The 26,699-nt window shown below is 56.2% G+C and overlaps 1 protein-coding gene across 1 annotated transcript in view; it reads left to right on the top strand.

Annotated features, from left to right (window-relative positions):
- Window positions 1-6,627: 6,627 nt before the first annotated feature.
- FRMPD3 (FERM and PDZ domain containing 3) overlaps window positions 6,628-26,699 on the top strand; it is a 64,709-nt gene continuing 44,637 nt past the window's right edge. The window contains exon 1 of the mRNA XM_056360082.1: window positions 6,628-6,918. The gene's annotated coding sequence lies outside the window, so the exon portion shown is untranslated. The remainder of the gene's footprint in view (window positions 6,919-26,699) is intronic.

The following is a 26,699-nucleotide window of genomic DNA, read 5'->3' as shown; positions in this document are numbered from 1 at the left end:
TTCATTGTACACGTGTCCCATTAAGAAAAAGATCAGAGTTCCCGGGAGCTAAAAATAACAACAGGCAGCAGTGTTTGGCCAGGAGATGGTAAGGGAATGCGGGGGTGTGGAGCAGAGGGTGTAATTCCACTGCCGGCTACTCCAGTAACAGGGCATGGGGAGAAGGGTAATGAATCAAGCCTGCCATCGCAGAGGTAAATCGCTGCTGAATGAGCAGCACGCATGCCGCAGTAATTCAGCTCTGTGCTGCATTGCTCCTTCTCTGATCCGCGGGGGGTACAGGGTGCTGGGGGGGAGCGCAGCCGTGCCCCAGGGGTGCCCTGGGGCTGTGCCGGGGTGCAGGGGGAAGGGGCAGAGCTGCCTGGCTGCTGGAGGCTGCGTGCTGCCAGGATGCCTCCCAGCAGACAGCAGCGTTGAGATGCTGGGGCAGCAGCATCGCAGTGAGACAGGCTGTGAGCTGTAGGGCCCTGTAATCTAGTAGTGACAGGGCTGCTTTCAAGTATGGCAACCTCTGGTGCTAAATGAAAGAGTGCAAACACAGACTCTAATTACCACAGCTCCTCCAAAGCCAGCTCTGCCTGCTCTCCCCAGGCTAGCAAATGTCTCCATCTCCTTTCCATGGTCAAATCAAAGCTATTTATTGTCTCCTGAAGATCCAACCGCTTCTGTCTTACCACTAGTTGAATGGCAGGGAGAAAGAGCAGGAGGAGCAAGGAGAGGAGAAGCCCCTGTAGCTCCTTGTTGTGGGATCAGTAGCACCATGAGGTCCAAGCTCCATGTGGCACAGAGGGGACAGAGACTGCTGACCTTCCCTGCCGAGGGAGCACCTGGCCTGCAGCAAGCATTGCCGGGGGAGTGATCTTAATTCCCTGTCAGTGGCGTGGGGAAAGGGATGGTCAAAAGAATTTGCTCTTCAAGATAATTTAACACCTTGCCTTCCAGGTCCTGCATCCCAGCATGGGTGAGAGCACCTGGTGGGTCCCCGATAACCCCAGCAGGCTCCTACCACAGCCTGGAACAAAAACAACCGAAAAAAGGCATGGTAACAGGTCCAATTAGCAAAGGCATTTAGCTTCCCAGCACCGCTCCCCATAGCTGCTGGCTTTTGGAAGGGCCTGGGTGAGGTGACTGCCAGCCCCAACAGCTTTGTGCAGATGGACCAATCTAGTCAGGTGAGGAGCTGGAGAGCTGCCATCTCCCCGGCCGGCTCTGGTGTTTCTCTTCTCTTTAACTGCTGCTGCAGGTGGGAGCAGATGGCTAGTATCCATCACCTCTCCTGCACACAGCCTGATCCTGCTGGGGCCTCCCGGTGGGTCAGCACCCATGGCAGCACCACAGACGTGCAGTTCCCTGGGTGCTGCATCCCTGCAGAGGCTGGGCTGGGAGCCCCAGCTGAGCAGCTTGCTCTGCCCCAGGGCTTTGGGATCTGGGTGCTTCTGGCTTTAGTGGTTCATGGTCTCTCAGTCTGGCTTCCTTGGGGGGCTGTGCTGCCTGTGCGTGCTTGGCCCCCTGGCCTACCCTCAGCTTTGGGGTGAAACCAGTTGTCAGGTTAAATCTGAGATCCCAAAGATGGTATCTGACAGGTTTCTTGAAAATCAGCAGCTGAATGGAAGACAGAAACCCTTTTCCTGCCCTCCATGGTGGGGAAAAAACCTGCTGTGTAGGATTAATGATTCCTTAATAACACCAGATGGGAGACATTGAGTGTCCCCTTCCAAATAAGTTTCACTTCAGGCTGACATCTCCAATGGAGGCTGATTTCAGGTCTGAGAGACAAATCCACGGGGGAATGACCTTCCCTGGTACCTGTCAAACCTCTGTCTTTCTACTCTGTTCATTTGGCCCAGACACGAGCAACTGTATCATCCCTAGTACAGAGCATCTGTGTCCTGGAAGGAGTGTGAGATGTGAACCCGGGGCTGTCCCAGTCCATCTGGACCAGAAAGGCTCCCTAGCACACCCATAGCAATAGCACTGAGCTGACAGCTACTGTAAAGACCCAGCCAAAAACCTCCACCTTGCTGTGATAGCCAAAAGTGAGTGTCCATTGCCTTGCACCCAAAGCTGTGCCATGGTCACATGCAAAGGCAGCCTTGTGGCGCCGCTGTGGCAGTGCCTGGGCTGCTGTAGATGCTTCCTCACAAGGAAAGAAGTGAACCAGGTACAGCTCCTGGGGCAGGAGTCAGCCCCCAGCTGGACTGCAGTCCTGCCAAACAGGAAAACAACTCTTTACAGCCAAAATCACCCATCTTCTACTGAAAACATTGGGCTTTGCCTCCAGTAAGGTCCTGTGAGCACGCAAACTTGCATTCATTTAGCTAAATTACTGTGTGAAGAACACTCTTTTTTTCCAGTTTGAAGGGTTGTTTTACTGTAATTGGAATGCATTTCTAATTGCATGTTTAATTGAGGCCTTTGGGGACTGAAGAGGAAGAGGCTGGGCTGAGGACCGTGTTATGGAAGATGAGCTTTGGGCAGAGGGAAAAACAAATCTGGGAGAGGAAGGAAAGCGATGACGTGGAGGCTGCTGGTCCCTGTGCCATGGGCCGTGTTGTGCTTTCCCGCCACCCCCACCCCCCCCCAGGCCTGGACTGGGCACCTCACTCCTGTAAGAAGGGCAGATGCTGCTACCAAATATCCTCGTGACTCTTCAGTAGTCACCATGTCACCCCAGGGACTCCCAGTTCCCAGCCTGTGCAGAGTGCCTGTGTCTGCCTTGTGGGTCCCTCCAGCCAGACTCTGTGCATGCCCCAGATTCCCTGGCGGTGAAAGCTATGGAGTGAGAGGCTGGAAAGCTTCATGCCCTCACTGCCTGTCAGTGACCCTGGGAAGAGGGAAGGAGAAGGAAGAAACCTTATCATACCTGTAGCTTTGAAATTGCCAGTTCTAGACTGCCTGGAACTTGTTGCTTTCCTCAGCATCCCATGCAAAGGAGCATGTCCATAGTCCCCTGAAATAATTGCAGGTGCTAGTGTGTCCTGCCCGCTGGTGCCAAACCCTTTGAAACAGGCAAGGGTCTCCCCCTGCTCCTAGCTCTGTTCCCTTGTGCTGCTGCTCTCCTCTCAGTTGGTGAGCCTGTTGCTTATATAAACTGCTCGCTCTCAAGTGCTGATAGAGCTGTTTGCTTCCCACCCCACTGGGCTCTGCAAGCTCATTTTATTTTTTCTTGGCTTAATGGGATGTTTACTCCACAACAGCCTTCCCTCAACACCCAGCAGGAGGGACTCCAAACCATCACTCCAGCAACACTGACTTTCCCAGAGCAGACACAAGCTCCCTCCCTGCTGCAGCTCCTGGTGCTGCTGGGGTTGAATGCTGATCCCCAGATCCCACTGAGGGGGCTTGTTCCCAGCTGAGCTCATTTCTGCCTGGGGAAGAAGCTCCTTGTTTGGTTTAGAGTCTGAGGACTCTTCAGCCTTGAGCAGGTAGGGCTGAAGCTGGGACGTGCACCAGAGTCCTGCCATGTCATGATAGTGCAGCTATAACCAGGCGACAAGGATCTGGCTTGACAACTGTCAGGCTTGTTTCACAACAACTGTCAAACAGCCGTCAGGTAGTCGTGATTTCTCCTACTCGCTCTGGCTTGGAATGAGGGACAGAGTAGGAGGGGTCTGCTCTGCTTTTCTTGTAAAAGACAGAAAACCCAGGTATGCACAGATCCATTTTTCATCTGTCCCCCTGATACGAGTGTGACGCTGTGCTCCCCACCTTCCATCCTCATCTGATCCCCACTGTGTGCTGCTCCTGGAGCAGCAAGGGTTGTAACAAGACAGGTGTTCTTACAACAGCAATTGGTACCACCAGCATCACCAGTTTGATCAGTGGCCGTTCACATTGTCTCTGTAATACCTCTGCCACATCCCGGTGTCATCCTCCTCTACCCAAGCCTCCACCACTGGGGTAGCTGTGCCTGCCGGTATGCAGTTTCTCTGGAGAACAAGAGCTCCCCTGAAATTTGCTTCTTGCTTTCCACGAGCTCTGTGGTGCATGCTTGTCATCTTGGTCTCACCTCCATTCTGCTGTTCTTTTTGACCATCAAAAGCCCCAGCAGAGTCTCAACTGAGGTTCTTCCGGTATTGCACTTGGCGGTGAAACCCCCATCTTGTCACCACGGACAGTGAGAGTTCCTGTGGGGAGGGCAATAAAGCAGCTAATTAACGAGAAGCTAACCCAGCACCAAGCAGAAGTGTGGAAGAGTAGTAAGCGTTGCAGTGCAAACCCAGCAGTCTTTGTCTCATCCTGCAGCAAGGAGCTGGGGACATGTGGCACAGGGTGCTGTACCGGCACTGCTGGCAAGCCCACAGCATCCATGGAAAGCACAGGCTAAGAAATGGATAATGTGTGTGGTGGTCACATTGTGAGATTAGGAGATGCCAGAGGAAGGTCTCTGAATTAAATGTACCTGGCAATGAGCCTTAAAACATTTGAAAAGGGCAGAGAATACCCCCAGAGCAACTACCCAGGCACCCAAAGAAGAGAAATCACCCTGTGTGTCACTCCCAGGCAGTGCACAGGACAGGGAGCAAGTTGCACATGTTACAGTTTCCCACTGCTTCCCAACTCCCACCTAACACCAACTGCAGAACAGCCTTCTGGAAAATAAGCTGTGGAAAAAACAAAGAAACTTGGCCAAAGAAGCAGCTGACAGAATAAAATTCTCACAGATGATACTGCTGCTCTGAGGCACTTCGCTACTGCTTTTTAAGCAGGCTCTCTACCAGTATCCAAACTGAAAGAAGTTGTTACAGGTGTGTATAAGCAGGTGGGTGCAAAACCCCAAATCCTAATACTCTGCAATGAACAGCTTAATTTTTGTGAGGGATGTCTTCAGGTACAGACAGGCAGAGAGGGGCACTTTTTTATGGAACAAAATCTAGGAAAACATTTGAGCTTTGCTATATCTTCTTCTCAATCACCATTCTGGAAATATTGTTTTAAAGTTCCTTTCATAGATGCATCTGTAAAGGGCCAAAAAATTGCAAACAGCTATAAAATAGCCATGTAAAGGAGACAATTAAATGTCAACAGACAGCCTTCAGAAGGTGCATGTTGTGTTCAAACACATAAAAAAGGAGAGGACATAAACTGGACGAGGTAAATGCAAACATCTAGGATGAGACAAGTTTTAGGTAGGACACGCTGAAAGCATAAAAGCGTGTAATGAAGACTGTCCCAATGTCTTTAGAAGGAAGGCAGTGTGCTGCTGGCTTGTTGGGTTTCTGTGGCTGCAAAAAGCTCTCAGAGCATCACATAAACCCCAAATTAATTCATTTACCTCAGTATCTGCCATCGAGGATGTTGGAAAATTCAGATACTTTGCCCTTTCCTGTGCAGATAAATCTGAAGGACTCTCTCAAACTGAAATGTCAAATGAGGTTTTTGGAAAATACCAATGAAACAGAGAGCAAGGGACTGCCAGGATCCGGCAGGATTTCCCTAAGGGCTCTGGATGAAGAGCAGCATGGAGCTACTGAGCTACCAAGGGGCCGGGTACCCTGCCGCTGGGATGAGCACTGATACCATACAAATGGGAAGCAGCAAGTGTGACTGGAATTTTTTAAAAAGCTTAGAGCCAGGAAACTATAGACAAGTCTAACTTCTGTACAGAGCAAATGAGTTGCTTGAAGCAGTGATAAAGAATGGAGCAGGGAGATTTGGGAAATTATATAATGCAAGTCAGTCAAATTTTCAAAGGTGGAATTTGTGGCTTGCAGATCTAGCAATGTTCTTTCTAGAAGATGTTACCCAGCTAATAGTGTCCTTGAATTCCCTGAATTAATGGTAACCTCCCTCCCAGCCCTCGTTTCCCAAGATTTTCGTAAGAAATGCACACAAACCTCCTTTTATGCATGGATAACATAGTTTCCTTAAGAGCTTTTGTTGATTCCCCCCCCTCTTCCCCCAGATTGGGAGGGAGGTTACCATGGAGTTACCTATGGATGTGCGAGCCGACAACACGATGCATTTGGAAAAGAGGACGGAGAGTAAGGTGTGAATGTTTGCACATCATACATCATGTCTAAAGGTAATTGAAAAAAGCACGCAATGGAGTACTGCGGACGGGTCTCAGGACGCTGAGTGAGCGGGTGACAAAACGGCAAGTGGCCTTCGAGGGTAAGTGGCAGAGGGGCTTGCGGCGACGCCCCCGGAACGGGCTGGTGCGGGGGACAGCAGCCGCGGGGCGCGGGCGCGCGGACGGGCTGGCCCCGCACCGGGCAGCGCCGGGCAGGGGGTGCGGGCGGCTCGGCCGGCCAAGGGGACCCGGCGGCGGCCTGCGGTGCCTGTCCCGGCCGTCCCCAGCGGCGCGGCGCTGGAGCGGGGACCCCCAGCAGCGGGGACCCCCAGCAGCGGGGACCGGCGAGGCGCCTCGGCCGGGGCCGGGGCCGGCGGCGGGCAGCAGCGCACTGCGCGGAGGACGGGAGCAGGCGGCGAAGGGCTTCCCCGGTGCCCGCTGACGGCGGCGCGGCGCGCCGCTACCCACCGAAGGCGGGCGCCCGGGGGGCCAAAGGGAGGCGAGGCCCGCCGGGTCCCCGGGCGGGGCGGGCAGACCCCTCCGGGAGCCACGGGGCCCGCCCGCCCCCGCCCGCCCCGCGCCCCGCCCCGCGCCGCCGCCGCCCGCCCTCGCCCCGCAGAGCCGCGCTCAGCGCCCGCCGCCGCCGGCCGGCCGGGGGGGCACGGGGAGCGCCGGGCCGGGCCGGCATGGCGGGGGCGGGCGCTGCGGGGCGGAGGCAGCAGCGGCGGCAGCAGCGGCGGCGGGCCCCGGCTGAGCGCTGAGGGCGGCGGCGGCAGGCCATGGGGGCGGCGGCGGCGGGGGGCTGCGGGTGCCCTGCCCTGCCCGCCCGCCTCGCCGCGCCGCCCGCCGCGCCGCCCGCCTGAGCCTCGGGGGGGGCCGGAGGGAGCGGCGGCGGCGGAGCCCAGGTGAGCCCTTGTCCCGGGGGCGGGGGGTGCCCGCGGCGGCGCGGAGACCCGGCGCTCCGGCTCCGGCGGGGGTGCCGCCAGCCGGCGGGAGTTAGCCGGCCTCCCCCCGGGGGAGCGCCGGCGGGGCAGGGGGTTGCGGGAGGTGGGAGGCCAGCCGCCTGCTCCGCGGCACCTGCCAGCACCCGCTGCCGGCTGGCTCCCGGTGTCCCACAGCGCGGCGGGAGGGGCGCCCCGGAGCCGCCGGCAGCGCGGAGGTGCCGGAGCAGGGCTCTGCCTCGTCCTCCTGCGGGAGCCCGGGCCGCGGGGCCAGCTGGAGGCGTGTGCGTGGCCTCTGCAGGCGCCAGGGCGGTGATGGGGTGTCCCCTGCCCGGCCATCCCGCTCCCCCTGTCGCAGCCCCGGCGCCCCCCGGACGTGCATCCGCAGGGGGTGCGTGCCGTGCTGCCGGGGAGCAGGAGGCTGGTCGGAGGGGCTGGCGTGGTCTGAGTCGGATCGGTGCTGCTGAGCACCGCTCTCTGAGCTGGCTTTCCCCATGCTGGGGGCCCTGGGCAGGGCAGGGCTGCGCAGAGAAAGTGGGGTGCAGGGCAGTGAGCTCCGCCGCTGCCCCCCAGGTCACCTTGGCATCCTCCTGGGTGGCGACGTTCACAGCGTTAGTCCACTGTTGTGGCAGTTGCTGTCACATATCGTGGCAGATTGAGCTGAAAGAACAGAGATGAATGCACTTGGCACCTGTCTTCAGGCTTGTTTGGGGTTTTCTTTCCTCCTCTCCCTGCTCTAGAGCAGTTTGGATGGGATGAGTTTTCCTCCTTGTCGGCAGCAGGACTGGTAGAGACGTGACTTGCTTTTGGGGAAAAGCAATTTGAAAGCATTTGCATCTTTCTCTTCTCTCGTGACAACCAGTGAGCTGTGTGCCACCTTCTGCATTCCCATGCCTTAATTTCCCCATGACTACAAGGGAAGAGTGAAGGAGAGAAAAGCTGGTTTGCACCGGGGTGGGCTAGGATGTATGTTGTCTTGCAGGAGAACCTCACCTCGAGGCATGAGACTTAGGGCAAGGGCAGCTCCGGATCAGGCCCAAGGGAGGCTGAGCCTGTGGCCTGTCTCTGGGTGGAGGCAGGTGCTAAGGGCAGGCAGGGAAGGGCTGGTGCTGCCACCGTTCTGGGCAGAGACCCCAGCAGGGTGCTTCCCTTTGTTCAGCAGCCCTCTGTACTCACCCATGCTCCTGTGTGAGCTGCTGGCATCCATGTCGTCCTGCAGTGAGGAGTTCCTGCCGCACCTGAGCAGCAAAAAAAAAAAAACCCTTTTTTGAAAGGGCTGCTCCAACGTCCCCAGTTGGTCATTGCCGGCCCAGACCATGCCCTGTCCCTCTGCCTTTCAGCACTGGCGTGTGGCTAAGCCTGCAGCCTCCAGCTCTCCGGCTGCTTGCTGAGGACCTGCTGCCGTGCTCACCCCCCCCGCGGTGATGATGAACTTTCCCTTGCATGCCGTCTGCCTCCTTCCAGCACGGTATGGCCATGCAGCCGCTGGAGCGGCTGCCCGTGTCTGTAAACAGCTGCTGGCTGGAGCTGCGATGTGATGGTGCAGGGCTGCAGTGGGGCGGGGAGCGGGCTCGGGGGCTGCGTGAGGGCATCGGCGAGAGCAGCAAGCTCTCCTTGGGCTGTGTGATGCTGCTGCAGGAACCCAGAGGGAAAGCAGCCCCCGCCAGGGCACCCTGGCATGGGTAAGTCTCCAGTAGCATGACTGCTGTCCTGGTTTGGCAGTTCAGTGTGCCGGCTGCCTGCTTGATTGGCATAGCAACAGCCACTGTTGTGCTGCAGCACTGCCTGGAAGCCCCAACTTCAGCACTGTGGTGGGCAGTTACTGCAGGACCCACCTGTGAAGGGGGTACAGGGTGCTGCTGGCTGGGTGCTCCAGCATGGGTAGCACTAAGCCACTGGTGCCCCACGGTCAGAGCATGTCTTCTGCCTCTTCCCAGGGCCTCAGCACCACTGGCACCAAGGGCTGCCCCTGCAGCAGCCCCGGCTGTTGCAGCTTGTCCCAGTGTGCAGTCCTTGATCCCTTTCTGGGGGCCAATGCTGCTGATTGCCAGCAGCTGACTCAGCTTCCTGGGAGGCTTTCCCAGCACAGGGGAACTGGGATCACTTGTTAAGGAAGGGCCTGTGGAGCAGATGCAGAACCACATCCTCTTTCTACAATGGCAGGTGGGGGGAGCACACTGGGGATGCAGCTGAAATGGGCTCAAGCTTAGTTCCACTCTCTGTAAGCCAAGGAGCCGGGTGCTGGAGATATGGCTGGGGAAGGGAAGAGGTGCTACCCAATGACTTAGCGTGGAAAGGGACCCATTGGCCTCAAGCTTCCTGAGGCAGGAATGTGGCCTGATGCTTGCAGTCAACAATGGTGTGCTTGTAGCAAGCTCTGGAGCTCATTTCTGTCTTGAAGTAAGCCAGTTTGAGTTCTGAACTGAAGCCTAAAAGCATAAAGCACAGGAGAAGTCCCTGAGTAGGAAGCAGCCGGGAGATAAAGCGCTTGTTTGCACCAGCCGCCTTCGTGCTTTGCTTCACCACCTGAGCTGGTGGGAGCTGACCATGCTGAGGGTGAGCGGGACGCAGGGCTCTGGGAGTTGGCCATGGCTCTGCAGAGCTGGGATTTTGCCTCCAGTTGCAGTCCTGAGATACCAGGGAGATGCTTTTATGGTTTCTTGGTGGCTGCTCCCTGGCACTGAAGGAGCAAGTCCTCAGCTCTGCCTTAGCACCAGTCCTTCCCCCCTCCCACTGAAATCAAGCTGCTCTCATGATTTGTACCTGTGAGTTTGGTGTCATTTGCCAGGGCAGCTCCAGCCCACATGTACCATGTTTCTGTAGTGAAAAAAGTGTTTATATAATGATCAAGTTGGCTGCTGCCTTGAGGAGCCACCAGCCTGGCTGGAACAACGCTCGGATTGTCTGGGGGTCTGCTACTGAATGCGCCCACCGCCGTCATGGGGGCCCGTGGCAGCAGGGCTGCCCCCGTCTCGTGCCATGGGGCAGAAAGCAGCCCAAATCTCCCGGGGCTGAGATGGTTTTTGATGCCACCTTCCCCTCCCAGGGCTCAGCCGTGGCATCACTGGGTGATGTCTCGGAGCCTGCAACAGGAGGAGGGAGGTGAGCCTCCCCCACGGGTGGAGAGGGGTGGCTCCGTCGCAGTCTTACCCTGCGAGGCTGGGTGAGCTCTGCTCATCCCCTGCCCTGCCTGTTCTGGTGGGACTTGTCCTTTCCTGAAAATGGAGAGCTGCGTGTGGGCTGGGGGAGACACTACGTGCACCACAGCAGAGACTTCTCCTGCAGCCAGGACAGAGACATGGTGGCCAGGAGCTGCCTCTGAAGGCTTGGCAGCCAGCAAGCCCCTTCGGCCCACTCAACGTGATGATCAAAACACCAAGGCTGGGCGTGGGATGGTAGAGGAGCCTCAAATCTGGCACAGCCACAGCTGGACTCGGGGAACGCGATGTCCAGTTTTAATTTATGCATGGCACAGCAGGTGCTTGCACACATTCACAGATGGGCCTTTTCTTCCCCAAGCATGCACGGATCCTCAGCTGTGTAAAAATCAGTGTCTCTGCCTAGCCATACCTTGTGGTCCCTGCTGGGCTGGAAGAGATCCAGGGCTCTGGTCTCAGGTCATAGAGGGGTTTGGGGGTGGAGTTGCATTCTCAGTAGATGAGTCCCTGTGCAGCCCTGTCCTGTTGTAACCTGGAGACAGACAGCCCAATCCATCCCCAGCCCAACCCATCCCTGCCTGCACAGCCTGAGCACACAGGACTGATGCCCAGTGACGTTGGGAACACTTCTGAGCTCCCTCGCCATTCTCTCTCTCTCTTTTAAATTAATCAGGAGCTGGCCTCAGCAGCCAGTCAATAGTGAGATTTATCTCTTAAATAGCATTATTGATTGCCTAGGAAGCCTGGTTTTGTATTGATAGATACATACACACGCAGACAAGCCTCGTGCCAGGTCCCAGTGGTGAAAGGCACAGTGTAGCGTGCGGGGATGTGCGTGTATGTCCACGAGGGAGATGCAGCTCCCCATAGGAGAGCAAAGTGAGGCACCCCAGGGTCTTTGGGTAAAAACCCTTTCACATCTGTCCAGCATTACTGTGCTGCCTTGGCCACTCTTGAGCTTCTTCCCCTTTCTTCCTAATGTGTGACGCTGCGATGCAAACCCATCTGCCAGCTTGCATTGCCTCTTTGTTCACAGGTAGGATGCTTTACCCTTCTGTAGGAGAAGACATGCAGATGCCTGCCCATAAATTGTGTGGTGGTCTCAAAGGTCGCTGACCTTGCAGGGATTCCTCATGTGGGAGACTTGGGATAGACGTGCAGAACGACATCAGCTGTAGCATTGCCTGGAGGGGCTGGTTGGAGAGGAGGATGGGTGAGACAGGCTGGACCCATCCTGCCAGAGAGGGTTTCACTTTTTGCCGCTCCCCGGGCTGGTGGTGCGGGCTGTGAGCCGACGCATGCGGGAAGCGCGGTGGGACCTGGCTCGGCTCCGAGCAGGTGGAGCCGTGGGAGTGTGCAGGGGAGACGGCTCGCTGCCGTGTCTGCTCGGGGAAAGGCAAAGTGTGCCGCTGCTCTCGAGCCGTCTCCCTCCAGGTAACGGGGAGCGGGTGGAGGAGGGCTCCCGTGGGCTGTGGGGGCTTCGCCAGCATCATCTCCTCGGGGCTCAGAGTGGTTCTTGCCCCTCGGAGGTGGCAGGGTGCTTGCAGCAGCCGGAGTGGTGGCACTCTGCTCAAGGTCCCTGTTGCCTAGCTGCCTGCACTGCGCGCACCTTCGTAGCGCAGGCAGCACGGTGTGGTGGCAGCCCCTAATGCGGGGGGGGGGGCGGGTTTTGGCAGCACTGTAGGAGAGGGGCCGGGGACTGGAGCTGAGTGTAAATCAAACTGGCGTCCTTTCAGTTTTGGGCAGTGCCGCTAGACTCTTTCTGAAGCAGCACTGTGTGCTGGGAGCCTGGCTGCTCTGTCCTCCAGGGTCGTGGAGCACAGCCAAGGTGCAGTGATGCTCGTGAGAGGAATTGTAAAACCTCTTGCCAGGTTTGCTGTAGCAAAGTTCAGACTGTGGCCATTTTGCATTGGTGCTGCAGAGCCCTACTCCCCAGCCTTGCCCGGGGCTGGGAGCCCTGCAGCCGCCACAGCAGCAAGCGTCGCTCACCTTGCCATGTGTGCCAATTCACACTCACTCCATGCAGCACGATAGAGTGTGGCCCCGTGTCCCGTACCTTGCATCCAGCCTTGCTTGAGACCACGCTGCCTGATGCTTTGCTCTCTCCGGGGATTAGCTAAGGCTGAGGAAAGCGTCAGCTGCGTGGCACAGGCAGCTGAAACAGCACAGCTGATCCACAGGGTCAGATTGTCGAAGCACAGTGGATAGGGGCTTGGAAGACCTGAGCGTGTGTATCACTGTTTAGCTAATCAACAGGCATGGAAAGTTCTTGGATGCTGTCAAGCCTATGTGTATGTGCATATATGTGTGTGTGTGTATACATGTATGTAGCACTATACCATCTTGCTACTGTTTGGACCCCATAAATGTTTTTCTAGACAATGCCTGCTCGCAGCGAACGCCGGGTCGTCTGATTTTAGCAAGCCAATCTATGCAGGGATCTCGGGAAAGAACAGTTGGGGTTTTATGAAGCTGGCATAATTTACAGCTAAAATAGCACACCAGAAATATGTCCAATCCAATCTCCTTTGTAATCTTGTTTTCATTTAAGCCTCCAGGGTGGTGATGGGGGGAGTATGGAAAGCAAACTGCAAAGGGAGTTTATTACCCATGCCAGGGAGATTTACGTGATGCTCTGTACTGAATGACCTCAATTTGCAGAGGTTAAAGCTGACTGTGGTGCTCCCTGGCTTGAAGAGGGAGCACCTCACTGCCTGTGCTGGGGTCACTGGCTGCAAATCCTTTTGCAGATGGCTGCATGGTGTGCTCAGGACCATCCATGCCATGGAGCCATCCTAATGCCTGCTCCCGCAACCGGGCAGAAAGAGCAATGGCAATGCATCAGTGACCATCATGTTTGTGTCAGCCTGGCCTGCTCACCGGGAAAAGGAATGAAATTATCTCACTGCCGCTGCCTTTGCAGGCAGCGTTTCTCTTTAGTTTTCAAACCACATATTGTCCCAGATCTCCTGCCAATAGCAGGGAGTGAACTGATAATGTAGCTGCTATTAATAAAGCAGCGTTGTTACATATTCATATCAATCAGACTTCTAATTCCACAATATTTTCGGGAGAAGGAAAAAAAAAAAAGGCAGAGCTTCACTGGGGCAATGGAGGAAGGTGCCAGTGGGATCATGTTGGAGATACATTTCACCAGTGTTGGCAGAACCTGCTCCCCTCACGTTTCTGCAGCTGGGGATTCCCGTGCTGAGCTGGCCCTGGGGTCCTTGCCCACCTCGCCCTTGACCTTCCTTCTCCCTGGCAGTGCCGAGCTAAAACGTAGGATCCCAGAAGTGGTTGTGGGATCCCTGGAGCACTGTCACCACGGGGAAACGGGAGTGGTGTGAGACGGGGAGCGCTGAATTCAGCGGGCGGGTTGGCAGGAACGGCTCTGTGCTCTTCTCCATTTTATATAGAAATTTTCGCATATTATGTAAATTAAAAAGCAAAGTATGGAAAAATCTGGGTATAAATCTGGGATGTATGTGTGTTTATACAGCCATTAGAGAGGGAAGTATACCACAGAATCCTGGCCAATGGATAAATATACTTACACTGCCATTCCTGCAATAAAATATCCTTTTTGTCATTGCTACAGTATAAAAAAAAAAAGTACTGTCTCCAAAACTGTAGCAGCGTTTTATGGTAAGGCATAAATTGGAAGAGATACCTAATTATTCATAGAGTATTACGGAGCTGTTGGTAAACGACTTCACCATTAAGGTGGCACTGAGACTTGCCCATATAGCAAAACCCTCTCTCTCACTTCTTAGTGGTTGAATTCAGTGTCCAGATTTGGCCAAGTATATCTTGCGGGGCCAAGCATGTTTTCCATGAACACTGATCTGGGAGCTCGCCCTCACCCTCTGGCTGGGAGTGTTCTGAAACGCAGCAGTGAGATCTCGGAGTCCTCCAACAAGCCCCATGGTCCCCGAGCCTTTCCTGGCTCTCTCTTCCCTGGTGCATGTCAGAGGTGTTCCCATCTCACCTCCGCTTCCTGCGGCTCCCAGCAGATGCCAGGAAAGGGAGCACGGTTGTTCTGCTGGGTTTCTGGTGCTGGGGGGCCGGGAAGCAGGCTGGCGTCGAGCCCTCTCAACAGCGGCTTTCGGTCGCTGCAGCAAACAGTTTCCAAGCAACTCGGAGGCTGCTGGTCTAAAAGGACTCTTGACAGAGGCATGTAATATTAACTGGAGTTATTAAAAGGAGCGATGCTAAAAAGGATGTGGGAAGGGCAGCCAATGTGGTGTAGCCAGTATCCTTCTGCCATCACTCATATTGTAAGTGCTGTAACAAATCTGGAGGCTCAGCTCAGCTGAGATGCCTATGGAGGGCCAGCAGGACAGCAGGCAGCCCTGCTACCACGGGTGCTGCGGGTGGGCTGGGTACGGGGCAACCACTGTCCTGCCAGCTCTTCAGCTGGGGGCTGGAACAGGTGCAGAGGATGCAGAAGATGTGGTTCCTGCCCCCAGAAAGGTGTGTCTCAGGTGTCCATCCAGCTTAGAGACCTTTCTTGAACAGATCTGTTCCCTGGCATTGCCTGGCTGTGGCGTAGCCTACAGCGAGTGCTCTGCTTGTCTGAGAAAAGGGCACTGAGTGGATCAGGTAGGTCTGTCTCCCTGTGCAGATACCCAGCCTCAGTCCGTGCCCTGCTCTTTCTCCTCTCTGGAGGCTTAGCTGCTGCTTTCAGGTCCTATTTCCTTGCTCTGCTGCAATTTATTTCCACTGTTTCAATGCTCCCTTGCACCCTGTGCCTGCTTCTGTCGCTGTCTGCAACCACCTTTGAGCATCCATCCCCCTCTCTTCATCTTTTTGGTTGCTTGCTGCTGTTGATTTTGGGCTGCAATGGAGTGGCTTGCCCATGTGAGGACCATGGACTGGTCAGTACTGAGAATTACCACGCAGTGTTGCGTTGGGGTGGAGCAAGCAGCGGGAAGGCACTGTTCTGCAGGCATTTGAAGCAATCTGTCCACCCATGGGGAGCAGTTTGGAGGTTGCTCTCTCCATTGCTTTACAAGCACGAGCTGGAAATGTCCCTTCTGCTGCTGCCCGTGGCCCCAGGTGGCTATTGTGGTGCTGGTGGGAGGTGGGCCAGGAGGTCAGCAGGAGCATGCTGCCATCAGCGTGTACAACCAGCCTGCCTTGGCTGTCGCATCCCTCCTCCCCGCTACTGGCATTGGACCCAGGTCTCTCTGGGGAAAACCTGAGATGGTGTCTGGATGGTATCTACCAGGGCTGGCTGCTCTCCAGCCCCATGCAAGCCTCTCCCATCCCAGGGGCAAACAGAGACCCGGCACTGCGCTCTGGCCAGGGACCAGGTGTGATCTAGCAGCTCTTTGTCATATAAGCGATGGGTGTCTTTTAAGTGGGCTGGCAGTAAGAATCCCCAAACATCTCCAGAGGACCCTGATGCTGCCTGGGAAAGTTCAGATACAACCCAGGGGAATCTTACTGCCTGAATGCCTGAGCTGTTTTTCCTGAGGGCAGCGAAAATACAGGCTGTAGCTTGTTGGCCTGGGGAGATGGGTGGTGTGTGGGCAGCTGAGGGATTTGGGTGTCTGCAGAAAGCCCCTGTAGCATTGCTGTGTGTTCATGGGAGGAGGCATAGGAGAAAGATCTCTGCCTTCATCCTCATCAGCAAAAGCATGGGGAGGAGCGCTGGGATACTTCCATGTGGCTGGCTGGCATCAGTGGGAGAGGCCAGCAGCATCAGCAGGGCTCCTTCCAGGTCTTCTGAGCTCCCAGGAACCTGAGCCCGAGGGAGGAGGGACCCCATAGCAGGGCTCATCAGGATGTGAGCTCTGATCCCCAAAACTAAACCCTTTGAGCGTGGCTGGGAGGTGACAGGCAGTCAGGAACAAGTCCGCCTTGTCTGCGCCAGAGGCTGGAGCTCTGATCCCACCAGACAGACCCGCACACTCCTCCATAAGCCATCTCTGGTGTGAAGCCCTGCAGTGCCAGCGTGCTGGAGCAGTGTCCTGCTCTCACAGCACCAGCAGTACTACAGGCGGATCTGCCACCCTTGCTGCCTTCGGTTGCCCATAGCTGGTGTGTTGAGGCTCTATGTTAAGATAAAGGCTCGGCAGCAACTCCTCAAACCCATCCGGTGGTTTGGATGCAGGGATGCCACAGCAACAGGTCTGGGATGCTGGGGGAAAGGAAGGTGGTGGAACAGCCTGCAGGATGCTGAAGCAGGCAGGAGTGGGGTGCTGGCTGGGAGGGATGAGAGACCAGGTGCTGCCACCTGGTCACTTGGTCCCCAGCATTGTGTAGCAGTCGAGGCCAGACTTGTTCCACCTGAAGTGGGTAGAAACAGGTTAGTCCTGCTGGGTAGACAGGCACCTCCAGCAAGCCCCTTGCTCCCCCAGCAGAGCTTGATTTTGGGAAAGAGTAAGACAGAGCTGAGAGAAGTCAGGAGCTGTAACAGTAGCAGGTGTCACCGGGGATCTGCAAAGCACCTGTGACGTTTGCTGTGGTTATATGTAGCAGGAGGCATTTGGCTTTTTTCACCTTGTCCACAAATGTAATTTTCTCTCTGTACCAAGGTGGTGTGAGCTCAGGATGGTGTGGAGATAAGGAGGGGTTTTTTTGCTGATCAAAACCAAATCCAATGCATATGTTATTGTGAGGAAATGCTGGCATTGCAGGAGTGCTAAGAGGCCAAACAGGGCTTTCTGTGATGGGAGGAGACCTGCCCAAGGGCAAGGTGTGGTTGAGAAGGTTCTGGGCAGTAAGGTGGGGGGCTTGCAGAGCAGCTGGGAGTGAGATCCATCTCTCCCTGGGCATGGGAAGAGACTCCTGTATTCTGGAAATATTGTTGGGGCACTCAAAAATCTGGAGACGGATTTGAAAAGGAAGCTGCTGTCGTGGTCCTGATCCTCAGGCAGGTGTTTCACCCTGGAGATGGAAAAGGCTTAGCTGACTTTGCAGCTCTTCCTGATGCCGGTTGGGTTGGGCTCTGTCCTGCTGGCCCCCGGGGCAGCCACCCCCACCATGGCAGCAGCAGCAGGAGCCACATATCTCCTGGGCAAGCAGTGCCACTGGTCTACAGGTGGTACTACCTACACATCCAGTAGCTGCACCAGGCTGTTTGCAAACAGGCTGTGCTGGAAAGGCACCCAAAATAGGGCTGTGACAAGGGGAGGGAAGGCAGGATCTTCCCACAGGACTGGGAATGTGAAGGGCTGCCTTGCAGTGCAGGGTCACATGTGCTGAGACTGCCAGGCCATCAGGAGCGGCTGAACAGGGTCTGGCCGTCTGCTGGGGTCCAGCATCTCCTCCAGTACTCCAGAGTGGGTGGGGACCCAGATTTTGCAAAGTCCATGAAGTCCACAAAGTGGACTGTGCAAAATCTGGGTCCCCACCCGCCCTGGAGCACTGAAGGAGATGCTTCATTATCTCTGGCCAGACAGTGTGGCAGTGGGAGGGGGTCACTGGTGCTGTCCACAGAGACATTCGCACTGGGGACTTCTTCCTGCCTCTGGCTGCAGGAGGGGATGCTGGGCTGCTGGACCATGGCAGTGTCTGTGCTGCTACTGTAAATCTGCCTGGCGTCAGTGCGTGTGAGGACGATGCAGAGAGCATTTCCGCTGACTTATGGCTTCTCTGCTTCACGGGGATAGGAAATAGCATTGCATCGCCAGGATGGCTCTGCTGGCATTTACTGTGTCATGAGTTGTCCTTCCTCCCCGTGCAAAGTCAGTGGGACTTGGCAAGTGACTACTGCCAGGCAGGCGAGTGTATGCAGGGCAGGGAGCAGTGTGCCGGGAGCTCAGTCCCATGTGAGGTTCTGGTGGCTCTAGTGACATTGTGAGAAGCGGTTGTTCCCACTGAGGGATGCTTCGTGGTAATGGCATGGCAGCTGTCCCTGTTAGACCTACCTTGCACCTGGGGAAACATGGTGGCCAGGCATGAAACAGTGCCACCACTGCTGTACTGCCTTATGGCCTTTGTCATGTGTGCGTCCCCCTCCATCCTTCCAAATCAGCACCTGATCCTTCCAAAGCTGCTTTGCTTGCAAGGCTGAAACGACTGTCAGGGTCCTCTGTCACCAAGGATGGCATCACGCCTGTGGCCCAGTCTGCTTCTCAGCAGTGGCATAGCCATGCTCACCCTTGTGGCTCTGACACCGGCTACACAGCCCACTCGAGGGCTTGGGGTTGCAAAACTGACCCGCTGTGGCAGCAAATGAGGCTGGAAAAAACCCAGAGCAGAGGAGCACGGCCTGGCCAGGGCTGTGCAGCAGCGGGTGGCATGCTGAGCCCCGCTCCTCTTGAATCGGTAACGTCACGCCTGGAGAACACCATTGCCTGCGTGCCAGGGAGCGTGTGCTGAGGCAGCGCAGCCCCTGCCTGTTGAATCAAGACTCACAGGACACCCCCTTAGCCCTCCCCTAACCAGGCTCCTCCTTGCTATGGTGGCTGGTTCCATCCCAACCCATCCCAGATAGCCGCCCTCATGGTTTTTTTCTCCAGCCATGTGCTCTTTGTCTCTCTCAACACCTTCACTCCACACAAAGCTGACTCTAGCAAGTCCAACCCATCACACCACAGCAGCGAACACCAGCTGCCCAGGAGCACTGGTGGGGAATGGGAAGCAGCAGGGTGTCCCGCTCCTTGTACTGCTTGGGGCATCCTGGCAGCTGCACCTCAACCTCTTCCCTGTCTCCATATGCTGGGTCTCACTGGCCAGGTGCCGTCTCCTTCTGTGCCTCAGTTTTCTTGTTCTTCCAAGGGAGCGATAGTAACGGCTCTGAAGTGCTTTGGGAGGAAGGGGAAACGCTAAGGGGCATCTGTGCCCCTGGTATGACCACTGACCGTGGCTGCGGTGGTCTCTTAAAGCCCCTCTGCCCACAGAGGTCCCTCTCCGCCTCTTGGCACTTTGAAGAGATGTGATGCAGCTCTTGGCTAAACAAATTTTCGTTCTCTGCTGCTCTTTTCTTTCCTACTCAGCATTCAGGGAGCATCGTTTTGGTAACCAAGGTATTTGCATAATCTGTAGTTTGTGGTAATTGCTCCCTTTCAGCACAGGTGCTTGTCATCCCATCGGTTTTTGGGGAGCTTGTGAGGAGGTTGTCCCCAAGGAGGGGTGTCTGGCCAGCTGCCCTGCTGCTCAGGGGACATCTCATCTGGGGCAGGGAGGCTCAGGGGAGCCTTTTGCCCATGGGCTTCTGCACCATCAGTGACCTCCTGCTGCCAGTCCCCTCCTCACCCCGTGCCTCAGTTTCCCCTTAGCCCCGGAGCCTCTGAGCTGGGGGTGTGTGTGTGTGTGGATTTTCTCACACCACATGCCTCCACGCAGTGGGACACAGTGTCTGTCTCTGCAGGAGCTGCCTTCCCGTGGCTGCTCCCTCTCTCCCTGATGCCATGGCATGGAAAAGCAGCTGCTGGAAAATGCTTTTCAGTGCTTTAGCAGCTACAGGAGCAGCGGAGCAGGACGGGAGGTGTGGAGCTGTCACCCAGCGGGAGATGCTGCTCCATGGGGACACCCTGGCTTTCTGCCCCGTGCCATCATGGCGCAGCACTCAGGGGAGCTGGGGTCTTGGGGGGCAAGCGGTGGCCGGTGCCTGGCATGCCTGCGTGCCGCCCTCGCCCGCCTGGCAGCGTGACTCACTCCCCGAGTGGCGGCTCCCACGCGGCAGCGTTTCCAAGAGACTGAGGAGATGTCTCTGAACGGCAACAGTGGAACAGGGAACCCGGGGGTCCTGGTCCCAGGGCCAGGGCAGGGCATGCACGCTCGCCCTCCTGTCAAGGAGAGCCGGGAAGTGGCTGGCTGGGGGGCAAGACCCCTGTGCCTGGGGTGGCAAACCCAGCAGCCTGTGTTGGAGCAGAAAGCAGTAAAGCCTGGTCTTGCCCAGCATTAGCAAAGGTTGGAAAGGCCGTGAGGAGGTGACTGCTTGCTGGCTGGGATGTGGCGGTGAGCAAGGGAAATGCCCAGCTCCAAGGGCTCAGCCATCCACAGCCCCAGAGAAGAGAGGCTGGCAGCCAGCTCTCTGCAGGCTTGCAAGCTGGCTCTTAGGTTTGCTACCCATTAAGCGTGGGGAAACAGAGCCTGTTCTGGTCTTGAATTATTTCTGTGTCTTGCTGTTGCAAAGCCCATGTGTGCTGTCTGCAGGTCCTGGGATGCCTGTGGGTCTGGGACGAGCGGCCACACAGAAACCAGCCTGGCCTGCAGTGCAGAGGTTAAACCATCCCTGCGCTCTCTGACCGCAAGAGGAAAAACAGCACCTCCTCTTCCAGGCACCCAGGCAGTGTTGGTGCTGCCTGACCTGACTGCTAAGCAGGGGCTGAGGTTTCTCACAGCACCCATCTCAGTGCCTGCTGAGCTGTGCCACCCCCCCACCCCCCCGGGCAGGAGCAGGGTGCTGCGTCTGTCCCTGCTCCCCTGCACCAGCAGCGCTCCCAGTGTGGCTCTGCCGTGCAACCTCAGCTCCTCTTTATCTCCTGCTTTACCCTCCAGGCCTTGCTTCTGTGCTGCTATCAGACAGATAGCAGAGGCTGCTGCTGCCCCAGCACCTCTCCCTGGCTGTAATAACTCTCGGTTTATCTGTATAAAATCTCATGTCATTTATCCTCCTGAAGGCTGGCAGGTAATTCTGTAATTGCTGTCCCTCCTGCGGTGCTGGCCTCTCCTCCCTCCCTGCTAGTTTGATATCCTCTTCAGGTTTAATCCCCCAGGAGTTTACATTGTCTTTGCAGTCTCCAAGGAGCAGTGCTCCTAAATCCGGATGCCAGTGCTGGTCTCTCTGGGAAGCCTTTAATTCCCTTTCCCATTAGCAGGATGCCTGGTTAACAGCCCCTCATGGCCCCTCTCCTGGTCCTTCTCCCTGCAGAAGTGCTCTGGTGGCAGGGGCTGGCTGCGTGGGACACAGGGGCTTGGCTGCGGTGCAATCCATGGCCTCCTCCTGGCAGCTCCCACCTGGCCTCAGCATCCGGCTTTGGCAGAGGTCCCCCCATCCCCAGGCAGCCAAACACGGGGCCAGGTGAGCCTGGGGTGCTGGGACACTGCGGCAGCGTTCCCCCCACACCCTGTAAACCCCCCGCTTTGATTCCTTCCAGGGAGAGGCAGGTGATACCTCCCACGTGAGTTTTTTTTATTGTATTTGCACCCAACACCTTGCCTCAGAGATTCCATGGAGGTTTCTGCAAGCCCCCCTGGGAAGCAGATTGTTACCATCTCAGGAGCAGGGTGGGTGATGGGATGCGGAGTGGAGGGAGGCTGCAGTGGAAGCATCTCCCAGGCTGTGGGCTCTCGCTGGCAGAGCATCCTTTCTTCAGGTTAGACAGAGGATGCTTTGAAGTGGTTAGATGCTCAGTTGGTTTTTTGTGCTTTGCTGTTTTTTCTTTCCTCCCTTTAATGGGAATTGTATTCCGTGCGTGGAGCAGCTGCTAATTCTCCTCCTGGCTGCTGCCGTGTCACCTCCGTGCAGCTCTCGTGAGACTCCTCTTTTCACTGGTTGTACAGAGAACTCAAGCAGAAGAGCCCTGGGTCTGCTCCTGCTGTAACCCTGCTGATTAGAGAGACACTTCTGAGAAGGCATTAGATACCTGGTCCTACCTGGGGTGGGGACACAGAGAAGAGATCTTGCAAGCAGCATCCCCACCTTGCTAGCTGTTGTCATCAACCTGGGGGTCTGTACAATCGCAGCCAACACAGTACAGCATGTGCCTCACTAATGCTTAACAGCAATAAAATCCTGATTTATTTTTTTTTAAGTGCTTTCCTCAGTCAAGATCCTCTAATCCCAGAAGGAACCCAGGCCTGAGCTGGGGAAGGGAAAGGGAGTGTTCCCCAGAGTTGGCCATCCCAGAGCTGTGGGTTCCTCCAGGGAGGGAGAAAGAACTTGTGGCTGTGTGAGGGAAGCTGGATGCTCTGGTGTCAGCTCCCATCCCTTGGCTCTGTAACAGGAGGATGCCGGGGTTTGCTTTGTCTCAGCTCTTCAGAGGAGATCTCTTTATGGCAATGCCTTCCCTTGCTACATGTTCACTCAGGATGAGATCCAAGTTAGATAGTCTCTGCTAACACTGACGCTAATAACTCGCCTGTGTTTACCTGCCCCCAGCAATATTCTTGCAAATGAGGCATCAGCAGGGATGCTGGCATGTGTGAGCCACTGTGTGTGGGTATAAAGGACCAATAAATAAAGCGAGGCTGGGTTGTGTGGTCAGGAGGAATCATGCTGGCATCCAGCTGGAGAGCCCGTGGCACGTGGGGAAGGTCTGTCTCCCAGGCCTGTTTGAGATGACAGCACCTCAACAAATGCTCCTTCACCTGGCACTTCTGTTCAACAGAAGGTCCTTGTGGAAATGGCTTGAACTTCACGTGTGCTAACCAGAGCTCCTGCAGGCTCCTCTGCTGACAAGATGGCAGTTTGTTACCCAAGCTTCAGCACAGGCTGCTTCCCCAGGGATTGCTCTGCTTGATGTGAAGAGCAAAGGCCAAGTATATCACCTGTGAGTCTCCCCCAGCCCCTGTGTGATTTGGCTGCAGAGCCCTGCTCCTGTTTGTCCTTGAAGGAGCTGGTCTAGATAGGTCTCTGATCTCCTAGTCCTGCACAGGGTGTAAGTGATGCCCCCAGCCACAGCTCCGAGGAGACTGGGGAGCATCTCTCAGTCAGTAATGCTGAGTCTGTGCCTCGGGCGTTATTTGGAAACTGCCCCTAGACCCTGAGCCTCTTACTGCCTGTAGCCTCTGGTATACCTTGACCACTACATCTGCAGCAGCAGCACTGGTGGGCCTGTAAGAAGGTGGCCAAGGACTTGGGAGCATCTCTGTCCTGCAAATTTGTGATGCCACCTGTCATTACCAAAAGCACTGCTGCGTAGTCCATCCCCAGTGTGCAACAGGCTGGCAGGGAGCCATGCCTCCAGGAGATCTGCTTCTCCTTCCTCTGTCGTGGGCGCTGGCTCCAGGATTTGCAGATGCTTTCGATCAGAGGGCTTTTTCTCTCCTTGTTAACTGCAACAAGGAATAATGGGTTTTGTGGTTGAGCACAAGCAGGGGAAGCCCATGAGCTCTCCTTGCTCCCCGGCACCTGTGCGGCTCCCTGCACCTCCTGTGGTCAGGCGTGACCGGAGGCTCCCTGCTCCTGTGGCTCGGAGGAGCTGGCTGGCTGAATGCCAAGAGTCCCAGAGCATCCCAGCATGTTCAGCAAGGTGAGGTTTGTGCTAGCCACCTTCCCCTGGAGCCAGGCAAACTGCCTGCTCCCCTCTAACCTCATTGCAACCCCTTCCCATGCTTGCAGAGAGCCTGTTAACAGGCCGGTGGGAGGCTGTTTTGTGTGGATTTAGCACCAAGGTGGTGGGCCTGGAGCCCAGCTCCTCTTTCCTGAGGTCTTGCATGCGCCTCGCTCCCAGGCCACCTCTGCCTGGCAGGTGGCTTTCTGAGTTGGAAGAGTATGGGGAGCTGTGACTGACCTTCTCCCAGGGTGCCCTTTGGGTTGGTGGCCTTCCTTCCACCCATCCTGGTGGCCTTCCATCCTTCATGCTTCACTGAGTAGGGCTATTATGAAAAACATTGCCCTCTGGTGAGAGCTTGGCTACTGCTGCAGTCATTCCTGAACCCTGGGGCTGGAGCTGAACTCCCAACCTGTCTCTTCCCATTCCTTGCCCCGGGAGCCCCCCAGCTTTCCCAGATGGATGTCCATCCTAGCCCCAGTACAGAGCTTGTAGCTCCTGTCTCCCCATGACAATAAGCTGCTGGCAGCCAGGAGGTATTAAGAACCAACCGGCTCATCAGCTGAGAGCGTTTGTTGTTGTTTTTATTTTGATTACCTTTTTTATAGGCTAGCAGGAGGAATTTAATCTGGACAGTGAAGTAGGAAATGGGAGAAGCTGTGCCTGGAGCTCGCTGAGGAGGCAGCAGGGGCTGATGGCTCCTTGTCCACGCCTCTGGGAAGTGATTTTGGTGCTCTCGGCCAAACTAGGAGTGTCAGGGAGAGACGTTCCTGGCCTGGCCTTGTGGGACTGCAGCTGCCCTTTGTGCTGTTCACAGCCCAGCTGGTGCACAAACAGCCAGGGATGCTTAACCCTGGCCTTAGCTGCCCGGAGCTGGTCACTGCCTCAAAGCATCAATCTGGGCAGGCAGAGAAAGGGGCGGTGAGCTCCCAAGGCCAAGCTTCAGCTCTCCTGCTTCTTCTGACTCAGGACAGACGAAGTCATCTGATGTATTCCCGCCAGCAGCTACAAATTGTCATTCACCAAAAGTGCCAAGGTGACAGCTGTGGAGACCACGGGCAGTGGTTTTGCTTGCAGATGAGGAGCAGCTTAGATACTGGCTCTGCAAAGCCCTTCGGATGCTAACTCGGCTGGTGTGAACGGGCCTGGTGGTTTAGGGAGCCACTGTTGCTGTCCTGGGCTGTGCCACCTCCCCCGAGGCTTGGCCACTGCCCGGCAGCCGGTTCCACCAAAATGGGTTTGTTTCAGTTCCCCTTGGTGAAAGTAAAGCAGCGGTGCTGTAGGCAGATCTGTTTACTTCACGCTGTAGCTGCTTGAGGGCGCTGACAGGGGCAGGTAGCGTGTGGCGAGGGAGGGGATGGGGATGGGGAGCCGGGCTGCATCCCAGGGGACTTAGCCTGGGGAGGTATCTTGCCCCATCCTGAGCTGTCTGTGCCACCACCACTTTCTTCACTGGGGATGTGTTCCTGGAGGGCTGTTGCAGTGTGGGTGTGAGGTGGCCCAGGGCCATCACATGGGACGTCCGTCACTCTCCTTGCCGTACACATAAGCCTAGCCCCCTGCCCCCCATGCCAGCCCCAGCTCCAGGTGGCAGCCAGTTGCTTGTTTCAGCCTGATCCCCTCAGCCCATCATGGTCTACAAAGCCTGTGGGCAGCAGACTGTGGGCATACTGCTGCAGGAGAAGTGATGCAAGGGGCCAGGTGGCAAAAGTGGTGGCCAGCACCCCTTGGCTAGGGGGCTGCCCGGAGAGGTAATGGAGGGGAGGCAGCACTCCCCCATGTTGGCGGCTCTGGGTGCTGTGGCACAGCAGGGGTGCACAGCCCCGTGCCAGCGCAGGTTGCAGGGCGCTGTGCGGTAATGTGTTGCAGCTAATGCTGTGTAGCAGTTTGACAGGTCCTCCCGGGACAGCCGGAGCTGACGTGCCATCTTCAGAGCTGTCACTCTTTGGCTTCCGCACTACAGCATTTATCGTGAACAGGCATCATGGGTAACTCTTTCCCCCAGTGTTTAAGGAATGAGAAGGGCTGTGGTTTTATTTTCATGTCTTCAGGAAGATGTTCAGCCCCACATTAATTGGCACTGGGCTTTATCCTCCAGAGAGATGGAGCTGGCTGGGGGGAGGATGGAGAGGAGGTGAGGTTTAACATCCCGCTGGTCCAAGGAGATGCCAAGCACCTCCCTTAGAAGATTCAGGGCTCTGGCAGGAGCCAAGCGTTGCCGTGCCCTGCTCCGGGGCTCACCCCTGCCCAGCCCCAGCAAGGGGTTCTGCATCCCCTGGAGCGAGCCATGGCTGCCACAGCATACAGTGCTCCCGATGCCCTGCCTGGGGAGCAGGTGGGGATGGTATTGGCTCCTTAGGGCTGGGGTAGCCACTCACCCCTGCCAGGCTCAGGGCGCTGCTTTAAGAAGGAAGGGGCTAGAGATGCTCACTTGAGGCTCACTCAGAGAAAACACTTGAGGCAACTCCTGCCCTCCCCCACAGTTAACCCTGGAACTGGATGTAGAGTTTCACCCGTAAAATGCAGGAGCAAAAGGACATATTGCTGTGTTCCCCAGTCTCCTGAACTTGACCCAGGATGTGAGTGGTGTCCTGTACACTGTCCCCCTGGCAAGAGCTCAGGGGCATGAGGTGCCATCATGGACCAGCCTGGAGGGATGCTTGTGGTCCCATTGCCTTCCATTTCTCGGCTCCACAGGGTGCTCTCCAAGAGCAGTGAGGCTGCCGGTGGGTTCAAACCCTTTCACTCTCAGAATCAAACTGGGAACATGCCCGGTAAAGCAGAATTACTGGCATGTCTGGAGAGGCAGGGAGCTGGAACAAGACAGGCTCTGACAGCTGCTTTCAGGAGGTCTGTGAGAGACTGAGCAATGTGTCAGCAACGCACAGCTCGTCCTGCAGACCATCAACCCTTGTTTTGCCCAACTGCCTTTCAGCATGCACAGCCTGTCCACATCTCAGGAGCTGCCTGGCTCTACCTGTCCTGACCATGAAATGCATTTGGGATGGGTGCTGGGGTGACAGCTGTGGGCCATTCTCTTGTGGCCTGGTGGCTGAGTGATGAGGATGCACCAGTCCCTGTGGTGGAGCTGGGAAGCAGCATGTGTTTCCAGGCTGAGTCATGCTGAGGATTGTGTCTTGGTCCTAGTTACAATACTCACTCAGCAGAAATCAGCTCATCCACCTCTCCCCACCTGTCTGTGTGTTCATCCCTCCCTCACAGCTCCTTCACATAACAGCAAAGTAGCATCTGTAGGGGGGAAAAAATCCCTGCCTGGAAGATTTGGGTTGCTCTGCAGGGCTATAAGGTCAGGAAAACAAAAGCTGGTGCTTGCTATGCAAGGCATGGAGCCGGCACGCCGGGCAAGCAGGTACATACTCCGCTGCAGCTGCAAGGGTTGGCTTTGCACTGGGGT

The sequence above is a fragment of the Falco biarmicus genome, chromosome 14, assembly GCF_023638135.1.
Source record: "Falco biarmicus isolate bFalBia1 chromosome 14, bFalBia1.pri, whole genome shotgun sequence".
NCBI classification, from domain to species: Eukaryota; Metazoa; Chordata; class Aves; order Falconiformes; family Falconidae; genus Falco; species Falco biarmicus.
This window is presented reverse-complemented; position numbering and strand designations above follow the sequence as displayed.